Genomic DNA, 13,103 nt, shown 5'->3' with positions numbered 1-13,103 from the left:
TGTTTAGCTCAGAAGGCTAGCTTTTCATATCTAATGTACCATAGAACTCCCTAGAATCTCACTATTTATACTGTAGAGCCACATGTACACACACACACATACACACACACACACACACACACACACTAAAGCCATACATTTTTACATGCACAGCACCAAGAAACTAGAACCATCTAACATCTTATCTATGGGAAATAGGGAGAATTCTTACGCCACAAATTAAAAAAAGCAAAGAAAATACATATAATTTTCGGTTTCCCATACGTTCCTGGATCAAAAACAACATCTAAGGTTGCTATTTTAAAACCAAATTAAAGTGTTGGGGTGTGTGTGCGTGTGTGTGTGTGTGTGTGTGTGTGTGTGTGTGTGTTTATGACAGGAAACTACCCTAACAATAACACTTTATTTCCTGCAAACTACAAATAAATTCCATGCATTCCCATGCTTACTCTGCTCTGGAGCCCAGGGTCACTGACTCAGAAAAGGAGGCCTCCTGTGTCATTGAGAAGAAAGTCTCTGTTGGGGCTCTAAGGTCTTTCTCTCTCGATGTTTTGAACCAATTAACGAAGATACGTAAAACCTTAGTCACTAAGGACGGCTTATATGACTTCAGCCGACGTGTATTTTTACTGAGACATCCCTGAGTCAGCAAGCTCTCTAAAAACTCCGGGCATGATCTTGTTTCACTAACCATCACATCTTTTTCTAATAGAGCTTGCCGTCTGTGGACACGGGATACGGATCCCCTTCTCTTTCGGGGCACAAGCAGCTGAGATTCGAGGCAGTCCGGTCGCAGATCGGCACCCACACAAGTATTGGTAATTACTAACTAAACAAAGAGGAACTCGCCAGGCCTGAAGCCACATTCTCAAACTGAGTTCCTTGAAACATTCCGCCTTAGAGGTGCTCGCTGACTCTGGGCGGAGGCTAACCCCCTGCCGTGCATGGCACAGTATCTCCCTCAGGAATCCACCAGGCCCATACCTTACCTGCCTCTCACTCAGCAGTCCCCAAACTTAGCTGACACTCCCTTTTCTCTAGCATCGTCATTAACATTCCACCTGTACTCAGGCCTTGCCTGTCCGGTCAGTTCTGCTGAATTCACAGCCCCAGGTATTGTGGGTAATTGTCCTTTGATTACATCAGGAGTACTGAGAAGTCTGGAGGTCCATTTGTTTTGATGGAGGGGATTGGGGCCTCCGGGCATGCTTAGCTTTCCTATACCACTGAGCTACAGCCCCAGTTTTGCTCCTCCTCCAGCTTCTGACCTGGTAGAATTTATATCCTTTGGTGGGAAACGCTCAATCCAAAACCCACTGGTCTGACACTATCAGTTTTCCAGGGGAGACAGGGTGAGGTAATCTTGCTCTCTACCTACCTCTTTTTCCTGGCATTACAGGATATGCCAGTTCCTTGGCCTGGCACCTGACCAACATGGCTAAGAGCTTCTGCTCAGGAGTTGCAGTCTGGATTCAGAGTCCAGTCTCCTCTGCTTAACAGACCTTGGGCAAATTGTTTCACCTCTCTGAGCTTCAAGGTTTCCATCTGTGAAACAGAATAAAAGGTATCTGCCTTTTGAAAGAAAGGCTTTCTCTAGAGCCAATTCAAGTGGCTATGGAAAGCCCACAGTAAACTCTTGGGCACACCCTAAGCGCCAAGAGCTGTTTTTTCCCATGCCCTTGGCTCCATCTTTAGTTAACACAGCTTTAAGAGCTGGGACAGAAGACAGAGGAAATGGAAAGCTTGGCTGGAAGGGGAAGAGGGCGCCTGCGGATGTATTTTACAATGCGAAGTGAAGTCAGAGGCATCCGATGCAAAGATCAAAGCTTATGAATGTGCAAAGTAAGAGGTGTGTCCCAGTCTGAGGGACCAGGTCCGACCTCCAAGCACCCACCCAAGGATGAGGCCTCTTCCCTTTCTCCCCACACAGCCACCAAAGCCCATCTCAACCAAAGGATGAGAGCTGACCGGCAGGTACCAAATGCACTTCCCTAACCACAGAGACAAATGGAGTTAAACATTGTTTTAAAAGGTGTGTGCTCAGCAAGTATTTGTTGAATAAATAAAAGCTTTGCATGAAGGAGAGTTAAGTATGCCCATGAATAATTGAGATTAAAGAAGCATTGGAGACTGCTATTTCTGTTCATTCTGAGAGAAAGGGTAGGTTTATGGTTCAGGACATACTGCCTGCTGCTGATACTGTAGAATGAAAGCAACCATGCACAATATGTAAATGATTAGTGTGGCTATGGTTGGTAAAACTATATAGGTTCATGTATGTATGTATATGTATATATGTATACATGTGTATGTGTGGGTATATATGTGCTTATATATATGCAGAAATGAATATATATGCAGAATCACACAGAGATTCAAAGTCTGAATGATCTCATGTTATGACTTAGGTTTTTCTTTTTTTAAATCTTTTATTTATTTATTTATTTATTTATTTATTTATTTATTTATTTATGTATTTTAAACTCTAGATTTTATTCCCCTCTCGGTCTACCCTCCAACTGTTCTACATCCCATCCCTCCTCCCTGCCCCTGTCTCCACCAGGATGATGCTCCCCCCCCCCTTAGGTTTTTCTTTTATTCTTTTTTCTTTTGGCTTGTTTGTTTGTTTGTTCGAGACAGGGTTTCTCTGTATATCCCTGACTGTCCTGGAGCTCACTCTGTAGACCAGGCTGGCCTCGAACTCAGAAATCTGCCTGCCTCTGCCTCCCAAGTGCTGGGATTAAAGGTGTGCGCCACCATTGCCAGGCAGGTTTTTCTAACCTGCTTAAAAACTTAAGAACCCGCTAGGCGCTGGGTGGTGGTGGTGCACGCCTTTAGTCCCAGCACTTGGGAGGCAGAGGCAGGAGGATTTCTGAGTTCGAGGCCAGCCTGGTCTACAGAGTGAGTTCCAGGAGTACACAGAGAAACCCTGTCTCGAAAAACCAAAAAAAAAAAAAAAAAAAAAAACCTGCCAGGCAGTAGTGGCCCTTCCTTTAATTCCTGCACTTGGGAAGCAGAGACACAGCAGATGTCTGAGTTTGAGGCCAGCTTAGTCTACAGAGTGAATTCCAGAGCAGCCAGGGCTATGCAGAAAAAGGAAAAAAGAAAAACCAAAAACACCAGCTAGGCCTGGGAAATTACACACTCCTCAAACCTAAGAGGTTGGAATGAACAAGAGGATTGCTGTAAATTCCAGACCACCCTGGGCTGTATGTAATATGAGATCCCACCTCAAACAGCTAAAAAATGTAAATTCTATTCTTCTTCACTCACAAACCTTTATAAGAATAAGTGGTAATCAGATTTGACCCCTGAGCCCAACTCTGCTTAGGAAATGACTGGAGATATGTCCATAAGGAAATGTCAGCTGAGTGTCTGCTTTGTGCAGGGAACTGCTAAGTACTACTGATTGCTACAGCCCGGAAGAGAACCCTGCAGTCCCTGCCCTTAGGAAGTTAGAGCCCTAAACAGGAGAACCGATCACAAACAAGATAGCTGATGACTGGCTCCTTGGGAAGAGAAAAGGAACGGGAAATTACAGGCTCAGGGAGGCCAGGTCAGAGGGCTGCTCTCTCCTCTATGACCCTCGGACCAGATCGAATCCACAAGATAGCCTGTGGGGTGCCATCTCCACTCACAGCCGGTAACAGCGGAAGCCAGGGCACAAACCTAGGTCTGTCTCCAAGCCTGAGACTAGGTAAGAGGCAGAAGTCCCAGGTCTGAATCTTTACTCTGTGCTCAACTTCTCATAACCTCAGACAGGAAGGACAGATGACAATCAGGGATGTGGAGAACATCAAAAAAGACCTGTGGTGCTCACCCAAGTCCCTGGCACAGTTTGATGGGCAGCAAAATGACATCTTCCTTTTCCTTTCTTCCTTCTCTCCTTCTTCCTCTTTCTTCCTCCTCTTTCTTCCTCCTCTTTCTCTTTTTCTTTCTTTTTCTTTCTTTCTTTCTTTCTTTCTTTCTTTCTTTCTTTCTTTCTTTCTTTCTTTCTTTTGTTGTTGTTGTTGTTGTTGTTGTTGTTGTTTTTCTGAGACAGGGTTTCTCTGTATAGCCCTGACTGTCCTAGAACTCACTGTGTAGACCAGGCTGGCCTTGAACTCAGAAATCTGCCTGCCTCTGCCTCCCAAGTGCTGGGATAAAGGCATGTGTCACCACCGCCAAGCCTTCCTCCTCTCTTTCTTCTGACTCTTCCTTTTCTTTTCTTTTTGAGGCAGGCTCTCACTGTGTAGCCCTGGCTGGCCTAGAACTCACTCTGTAGACCAGACTGGCCTCAGACTCACAGAGATCCACCTGCCTCTGCCTCCGAATTAAAGGCATGAGGCAGCATTCCAGAATCTTCCTCCTTTTCTTCCTCCCTCTCCTTCTCTTCTTCTTCTGATGGGTCTCACTGTGCTGCTTAAGCCACTCTCAAACTCCTAGGAATCCTCCTGCCTTAGTCTCCCAAGTGCTGAGATTACAGACTGGTGCTGTGACACTCAGGTTTCACGGGTGATTGGAAGCAATCCTGCTTGCCTGCCCAACTCACAGTACGTCATATTAATAAAAGTTAGTATGTTGAGACAGTTTCCCATTCTGCCTCCCCAACAGTCACCTATAACATTCAGATCAATTACTATTACAGCTAATCTGAATTATATAATGTGAGCTTTGCAAACATCGTGGAGGTTGCTGAAGAGGTTCTGATGGTGCATCAACTCACACCCCAAACAAAGCAGCTAACACTGGGCACTGCCATGCTAACTACAGCTCTGCCCTTACCCTCAGCATTTACTTTGGGATAAGATTGTCATTTGAAAGTGAGACGAAAAACAAAGTATCTTAGATCCTAATGGCACTATATTCTTGTACAGTTGTGTATGTGATACAGCGTGGGTGTGGTTAGGGTCACTTGCTCTTGCAGAGGGCCTGACTTCAATTCCCAGCACCCACATCAGGCAGCTCCAACCACCTACAAATCCAGTGTGAGAGATACCCACTTCTTTCTGAGTGCACATAGCATACATTCACACTTACACACACCTACTATAAAAATAAATTTTAAGAGGATTACACAAATAATTTTAGCTTAAAATGTAAAAGCCAGGTTGAGCAGTGGTGGCACACGCCTTTAATCCCAGCATTTGGGAGGCAGAGACAGGTGGATTTCTGAGTTCGAGGCTAACCTGGTCTACAGAGTGAGTTCCAGGACATCTGGGGCTATAGAGAGAAACCCTGTCTTGAAAAACAAACAAACAAACAAACAAAGTAAAAGCTAGAACCAAGGGGCTGGGAGTATAGTTCAGTGATAGAACATTTGCCTAGTATGTACTGGCTTCTATCCATACCCCTACAAACAGATAAATGCTGGTATTCCACTGTACATTAATAATCAGAATTGTGAGTTCCTAGTTACACAGAGAAAAAAAAAAATGAAGGGAAATTTTCCAGAGGCCTTCAGGGAACACAGTATTAATTACAGCAAAAGCAACACATGAACTATATAGACCTCTAAGGAAAAAAGCAAAGCATATGCATATAAATGGGGGTTTTGGTTTGGTCTTTTTTTTTTTTTTTTTTCGAGACAGGGTTTCTCTGTGTAGCCCTGGCTGTCCTGGAACTCACTCTGTAGACCAGGCTGGCCTCGAACTCAGAAATCCACCTGCCTCTGCCTCCCAAGTGCTGGGATTAAAGGCGTGCGCCAGCACTGCCTAGCTTGGTTTGGTCTTTAGTGATGGGGATCAAATGTAGTGTACATGTATTCTTCCACTTATACCCCCAGTCCTGGGTCTGAGGAGGACTTCTAGATGAATGCTGTTCTACTCCACAATTAGGACAGCACTTTACTTGTGAGTAAGGACGTACAGGAGATGAGACGTGTTTGTTAGGTTAGAGACACAATGTATATTTGACAAACAACTTGAAGGGAGCGTCTTAGGAAAAAACACATGAAATATGAATATTGTTTTGGTTTGGGGATTTTTTTTTTTTTTTGAGACAGGATTTCTCTGTGTAGCCCTGGCTATACGGGAGCTCACTTTGTAGACCAGGCTGGCCTGGAACTCAGAAATCCACCTGCCTCTGCCTCCCAAGTGCTGGGATTAAAGGCATGTGCCACCACTGCCCGGCTTTTCTTTTGTTTTTTTGAGACAGAGTTTCTCTGTGTTGTCCTGGCTGATTGTTTTGTTTTTCAAGTCCTAGCTGTCCTGGAACTAGCTCTGTAGACCAGGCTGGCCTTGAACTCACAGAGATTCTCTGGGAGTCTCTCCCAAATGCTGAAATCAAAATTGTGTACCACCACAGTCTAGCTGAAATATGAGATATTAATATCAGGTAGAAGTGTTTCTACTGGAGGATAACTGAGCATCTACATATATGTTAATCTAACATGCCAGCAAAAGTTAAGTTCAAACACAAACAACCATGGGAATCTCCAGGAAATCAGGATTTTCCATCTACTTAAGGGTTACCAGCCAGATTCCAGCAGAGAAACAGGTGGCTTGCTCCAGTCTGGGTAATACAGAGAGGAACTAATAAGAAAGGAAATAGAAAAGTCCTTAGAGCTGGGGGTGGGGCTCATAATTATACCCCTAGCAGTCTGAAGGATGAGGCAGGGGGATTGCTGCAAGTTCTAGGGCAACCTAGTCTATATAGTAAATTTGGCCAGGCGGTGGTGGCGCACGCCTTTAATCCCAGCACTTGGGAGGCAGAGGCAGGTGGATTTCTGAGTTCAAGGCCAGCCTGGTCTACAGAGCTAGGACAGCCAGGGCTACACAGAGAAACCCTGTCACAAAAAAACCAAAAACCAAAAAAAAAAAAAAAAAAAAAAAAAAAAAAAAAAAAAAAAAAAAAAAAAAAATAGGCTAGCCAAGGATACATACACAGTATGTATCCTTATACATACATACATATACATCTATCTCAAAAAAATTAGAAAGAAAAGGAGGGGAGGGGCTGGGGGAATGGCTCTGCTGGTAAATTGCTACCTTGCAAGCAGGAGGTGCTAAGTGCAATCTCTAGAGCTCTTGTTAAAACCAACAAAAACAACAACAATAACAACAACAACAACAAACCTTCCAGTCTGGTGCTTAGTGAGTGACTATAACCTCAGCATTGCACAGGGCAGGAAGGGTGGCTCTCTGGGGCTCAGTGGCCTGCTGGTCTAGCTTTCAAACCTAGTGGCTTGCAGGAACGTGCATCTACACACACACACACACAGAGTCAGGGTGGGCAGAGCCCTGGACCTGGTTTCATTGGTGGAGTATTTTACTGTACGTAAACACACACACACACACACACACACACACACACAGTCAGGGCGGGCAGAGCCCTGGATCTGGTTTCATTGGTAGAGTATTTTACTGTATGTAAGCACACACCCACACACACACAGTCAGGGCAGGCAGAGCCCTGGACCTGGTTTCATTTGTGGAGTGTTTTACTGAGCAGGCAGAGTCTTGACTCTCTAATCCTCTGCACTACATAAAACAGACATGGAACCCTAATACTGGAAAGGAAGAGGCAGGGGGTTGTAAGGTCGAGATTCTCCTCAATTATATGGCCAATTTGAGGCCAGTTTGGAATACATGAGACCCTGTCTCAAATAAACAATGAACAACATATTAACTATCAGGAGTGGAAGGAAAGATCATTACTAGCAAAAACTGATTAAAATGGAGTATTAGCTTTAGACTACTTGAAGTCATCAATTTGAGACCAGTCTCACTATGTAGCCCTGGCTGTCCTGGAACTCTGTAGATCAGGCTGGCCTTGAATTTACAGAATTCTTCCTGACACTGCTTTCTAAGCATCGGGATTGATAGGGGCAAACCACCAAACCTGGCTTAAAGTTCTTAAACCAAGTGTTGTGGCCTCCCTGGAATCCCAGTATTTGGGAGGTTGAGGCAGGACACCCATGGATCTGAAGCCAGGTGTGGTGACACAGTAAGATCCAATAGCCTGGCATTGGATTAATTAATCCTAGCATTCCCTTTGCAGAGGCAGGTGGACCTCTGAATTCAAGGCCCCCTTGGCCTACAGAGCTAGTCCCAGCACAGCCAAACACAGTGAAACCCTATCTCTAAAAATCAAATAAATAAATACGTGCAACAAGAATATAACACATACTCAGTAATTTAGTTTGCCAGAGTCTTTGACTCATTCGAGCTATGACAGACAAGACAGCAACTGTATGCCCCAAGCCTGGGAGAAACACTATGGCTCATTCAGTATCGAGCTGGCCAAGTGCGATAAACCCAGCACCATCTTAGTACACAGGCTTTACAGAGCTCATGAAATAGCTTAAGCTCTGGCTGGGGAAATGGAAAAGCACAGGACTGATGACCTGATTAACATAGGCTCTGATAACTCTTCTAACCCAGTTGGGCATGCTGAGGGTAGGCCAGGAGCAAAGGAATGGCAACGTGGCTCCTGCCACTTAGCTAAGCCCTGAAAGATAATGACGGATGGTCAAGAGAAGTGGGTGGGCCAATAAAGGTGGAACAGTCATTTAATCCCACACTCAAGAGGCAGAGGGAGGTGGATGTCTAAGAGTTCAAGACCAGCCTGACTTACAAATGGAATCCCAGGTCAGCTAGCTAGGACCACACAATGAGACCCCAAGCAAAAAGAAAAGGGAAATGGGTGAGATGGGGAGAAGACAAAAGAAAGATGGAGCCACAGCCTAACAGTCAGTTGAGGGCCCACAGGGAAGAGGCCTGCATGAGTGGGGGCAGGGGGGAAGAGTGGCCACAGTCAGGATACAGAGAAACGAAGCATTTTATTACATTTCATTTATTTAACATGTGAAGTGTGGATGTGTGTGTTCATGTGTATGCATACACTTATGTTACAGGGCACATGTGGAGGTCAGAGGACAACTGAAGGAATTAATTTTCTCCTCTATGCAAGTGAGCCCCAAGGGCTGAGCTCTGGAGATCACCCTTGGCCACATCATCTTTATCTTATCGAGCCATCTTCTTGGCCCCAAGAAACTCAAATTTTATTGTGGAAGATGTTTTAGTTTCATTTTTGTCACTGTGATAAAATACCAGTCAAAAGAAGGTGGCTTACCTTTCTGGGTTACAGCCTGTCCTTTTGAGGAAATCAAGTCAGGAATTGAAGCAGCCAGTCACTTCACATTCAAAACAAAGACCAAAGAAAGTGCACACACCCTAGCTTGTCCCGGCTTAGTTGGCTTTCCTCATTTACATACCGTTCAGGGGCCAGCCCAAAGACTGGCTCAGCCCCACTCAGAGTGGGTCTTCCTTTCTCAATTAACAACAGAGACAATCAGGGCTGCACAGAAGGCTCAGCAGGTTAAGAGCATTCCTCAGAGCGCTTGCAGAGGGTCTGGCTGCTTGCTCAGCACCCACCTGTAATTCCAGTTCCAAAGACCTCTTCTGACCTTCGAGGGCATGGAAGCAAAACATTTACAGACGAAAAATAAGTTATATACACACACACACACATATTTGCATATATATGTGCGTGCTATATGACATATATGTATGTGTGTATATATACATATTTGTATATTTTACATAATACACACATATGTATTTATATGCACGCACACACACATATTTATAGACACACACACACATATCTGTATGACATACCCATATGCTCTTCTGATCTCAACACTCCCTCCTTAGGACTCTCTTCTCAGATAGTCTAGGTTACATCAAGTTGACATTTAAAACACAGAGGGAAAGAGGAACCACAGAGAGCTTTTCGCTGGAAGGCAATATGACAAGTTTTGGGAGGCCTGGCTGTAGAAGTAAATGCCTCCTTTTTAAGCCGTTTTTAAACTAGACGGCTCGACTGAGAGCTTTGCACCAACACTCCACTGGCCAACTCTGCTTCCACCCCGATCTTGATAAACTGGGTCCCAAGTGACATTTCCTGAAAATCTGAAGCTGGGAAGGAACACTAGGCTTTTAATCCCAGCATTTTGGGAGCAGAGGCAGATGGATAATTGTGAGTTCAAAGCCAACCTGGTCTACACAGTAAGTTTCAAGCCATTCAAGGGCTACAAGGTGAGACCCTGTCTTAAAAAAATAATAATTTAATTTAATGAAGTTGGGTAAGAAAATAAGGAGGTAAATGAAAAGCTAGTTGTCTAGCCAAATGAGTCCTCAGAGGAACAGGGTTTGGGAAAGAATCAACAACTAACAGAAGTGGATGCTGGGTAATAGGAAACTGTACAGTTCAGCAGAGTGATAGAGGGTAAAGATCCATTTGGGCCTATAGGCATAGAGTCCCTAACCAAAGGCTCCTGTGGCTGTGCCTTCGGAACAGTGGCATCCTCTCTGAGTTTCCTTATTTTTTTTTTAAGATTTATTTATTATTATAAATAAGTACACTATAGATGTCTTCAGACACACCAGAAGAGGGCATCAGATCTCATTATGGATGGTTGTGAGCTACCATATGGTTGCTAGGATTTGAACTCAGGACCCTCAGAAGAACAATCAGTGCTCTTAACTGCTGAGCCATTTCACCAGCCCCTCTCTGAGTTTCCACATCTGTAAAATGAAGATGTTCATCATTATGTGACAAGTTGTGGCCATACATAAGATTATATTTAATAATGTGAAACCCAGTGCTGGGCACATGAACCTTGTGTGTAAGGCAGGGGTTGAGACATGGTCTTGCAATATAGTTCAAGCTAGCCCTGACCTCCTCTGTTAGCCGCCCAAGTGCATGCTATTTTATTTTTAAGAAAAGACTCCCCAAAGGCTGGAGAGATGGCTCAGCAGTCAAGAGCACTGGCTGCTCTTTCAGAGGAGCCAGGTTCAATTCCCAGCATCCACATAGTGGCTCACAACTGTCTGTAGCTCCTGTTATCTGACACCCTTACACAGACATGTATGCTGGCAGGATACCAATGTACATAAACAAAGAAAGAAAGAAAGAAAGAAAGAAAGAAAGAAAGAAAGAAAGAGAGAGAGAGAGAGAGAGAGAGAGAGAGAGAGAGAGAGAGAGAAAGGAAGGAAGGAAGAAAGGAAGGAAAGAAAGAAAGAAAAAAAGGAAGAAAAGAAAGAGCGAGCCGGGCAGTGGTGGCCCATGCCTTTAATCCCAGCACTTGGGAGGTAGAGGCAAGCAGATTTCTGAGTCCAAGGCCAGCCTGGTCTACAGAGTGAGTTCCAGGACAGCCAGGGCTACACAGAGAAACCCTGTCTCGAAAAAAAAAAAAAAAAAAGGAGAGAAAGGAATAAAGAAAGAAAAAAGGGTAGGAGGAAGGAAGGAAGGAAGAAAGGAAGGAAGGAAGGAAGGAAGGAAGAGGCTCCAAAGAAGTATTGACTAGGGAAGCTTCTAGTTCTTCTTAAACTAGCTTCTTATTCTTAAATAAGAATAGAGCTAGGCAGATTACTGCCTGGTAACCAGGTATGCCCACCACCTGCCCCCAGGGATCTAGTGACAGCAGATATCATCACTAGCTGCCAAGATGTGACACATTCCCAGTGTCACAGAGTCACATATCCTCCCTGTGCATGTGCTATTCCCCCTATAAAAAGCCAGACCCCCCTCCCTGTTCTCTTCTTCCCTCTACCCTCACGGAGAGCCAGCCTCTCTATACCCCGCCAGAGCCAGCCTCTACACACCCCGTCGCATCCCCAATAAACCTCCCATGTGAGACCTGTCTCATGGTGTGACTTTACAGTGTTTGTCACTTAAAGCATAACAATCATAGAGTTTATTAGCAGGAAAATGATATATAACATAAATAATTCAGTGGCACAAGTAATTACTGATGCCTACCTACTCTGCATTCTAAATTTCTATGCATTAATCTAGTAAATTCACTTCCATGTGTCTACCCTAAGAAAATGAACCTTAAAACAAACAAACAAACAAAAATTTAGCATTTATTTTAATTTTTTAAACTATGTATATCTGTGTGGGGAGGGCATGGATCTAAGTACAGGTGGGTATTCGTGGACCCCAAGGGTTTTGAGTCCTCCTAGAGCTGAAGGTACAGGGAATTGTGAGCCACTTGATATGAGTCCTGGGAATTGAACTGAGGTCCTCTGCAAAAGAAGTATGTACTCCTAACCACTGAGCCATTTCTCCAGCCCCAGAAACAAACTCCTAAAGAGAAGTAAGATGCATCTAACTTCTAGAAGTCAGCAAGCCCTTGTGACTCGTTTAAAAGTGGGGTTGGCGGGTCAGAGCTGGGAGACAGACAAAGGGTGCTGATCAGCAACAGGGGCTTGTAGCCTTAGATGGTATCAAACTGAAGGCTTCTATCTAAAAAACAAAAAACAAAAAACAATCATTACATGGAACTGCAGAATATCTTCCTGGAAGAATATTCTAGAAGACTACTCACTCATTTCAATAGCACTAGCACCAGACCCTGCCCCTCTCTGGGTAAGAGTTGTTTCTGATCATTCCTCTTCCTAAACTCCATGTCCAGAGACACTGGCCTCAGGTGCAATGGCTTGTCCCTGTTTGTCATGCTCCCTGCCCTGGTCTGGCCTGCCCAGATTTTCTCTCTGCCTACAAAACTACCACCCAGAGATCAATACCTAGCTTACTCCCCAGGCCTATGTACACTGGCCAACCTACCACATAGAATCTAATCTCCATCTCTCTTTCTACCCTGTGGTCACAACAGCTTTGTGTTTCCGTAAAGGAATTATTGTTTTTCTTCCCTGCCAAACATATTCTGCCTAAATCAATCCTGCAACTCAGCTAGTGTGGGCCTTAAACAGACTGAGCTCTTTGCAAAAAGCCTGTGTATCCTTAAAGAAGCGGTTTTTTTTGTTTTGTTTTGTTTTGTTTTTTGTTTTTTGTTTTTTGTTTTTTCCTGGACAGAAAGTGAAGAACTTACCAGGACCTCTGAACTCTCATAAGCTTGAATAAGTTTAGTTTGGTCCTTTAGTCCCCTCCTCCACAGTAACCTTGGGGTTAAATCAACTCAGGGTCTCCTCAGTGGCTAGAAAAGAGGCTTGCACCAAACAGGCATTAATTAGATTAATTGGATTCAACTGAATCATTAACAATATTTCCCCCAAAGAAGAAATTCCTAAAAAGAAAGAAAAAAACTGGAGAAGAAAAAAACTGCTTCACTTGAGGCTGCATGTAGCTTTAGGAGGGGAGGGGGGAGAGAG

The sequence above is a fragment of the Mastomys coucha genome, unplaced genomic scaffold (assembly GCF_008632895.1).
Source record: "Mastomys coucha isolate ucsf_1 unplaced genomic scaffold, UCSF_Mcou_1 pScaffold1, whole genome shotgun sequence".
In the NCBI taxonomy this organism is placed as follows: domain Eukaryota; kingdom Metazoa; phylum Chordata; class Mammalia; order Rodentia; family Muridae; genus Mastomys; species Mastomys coucha.
The sequence above is the reverse complement of the archived record's forward strand: the minus strand, read 5'-3'. Positions refer to the sequence as shown.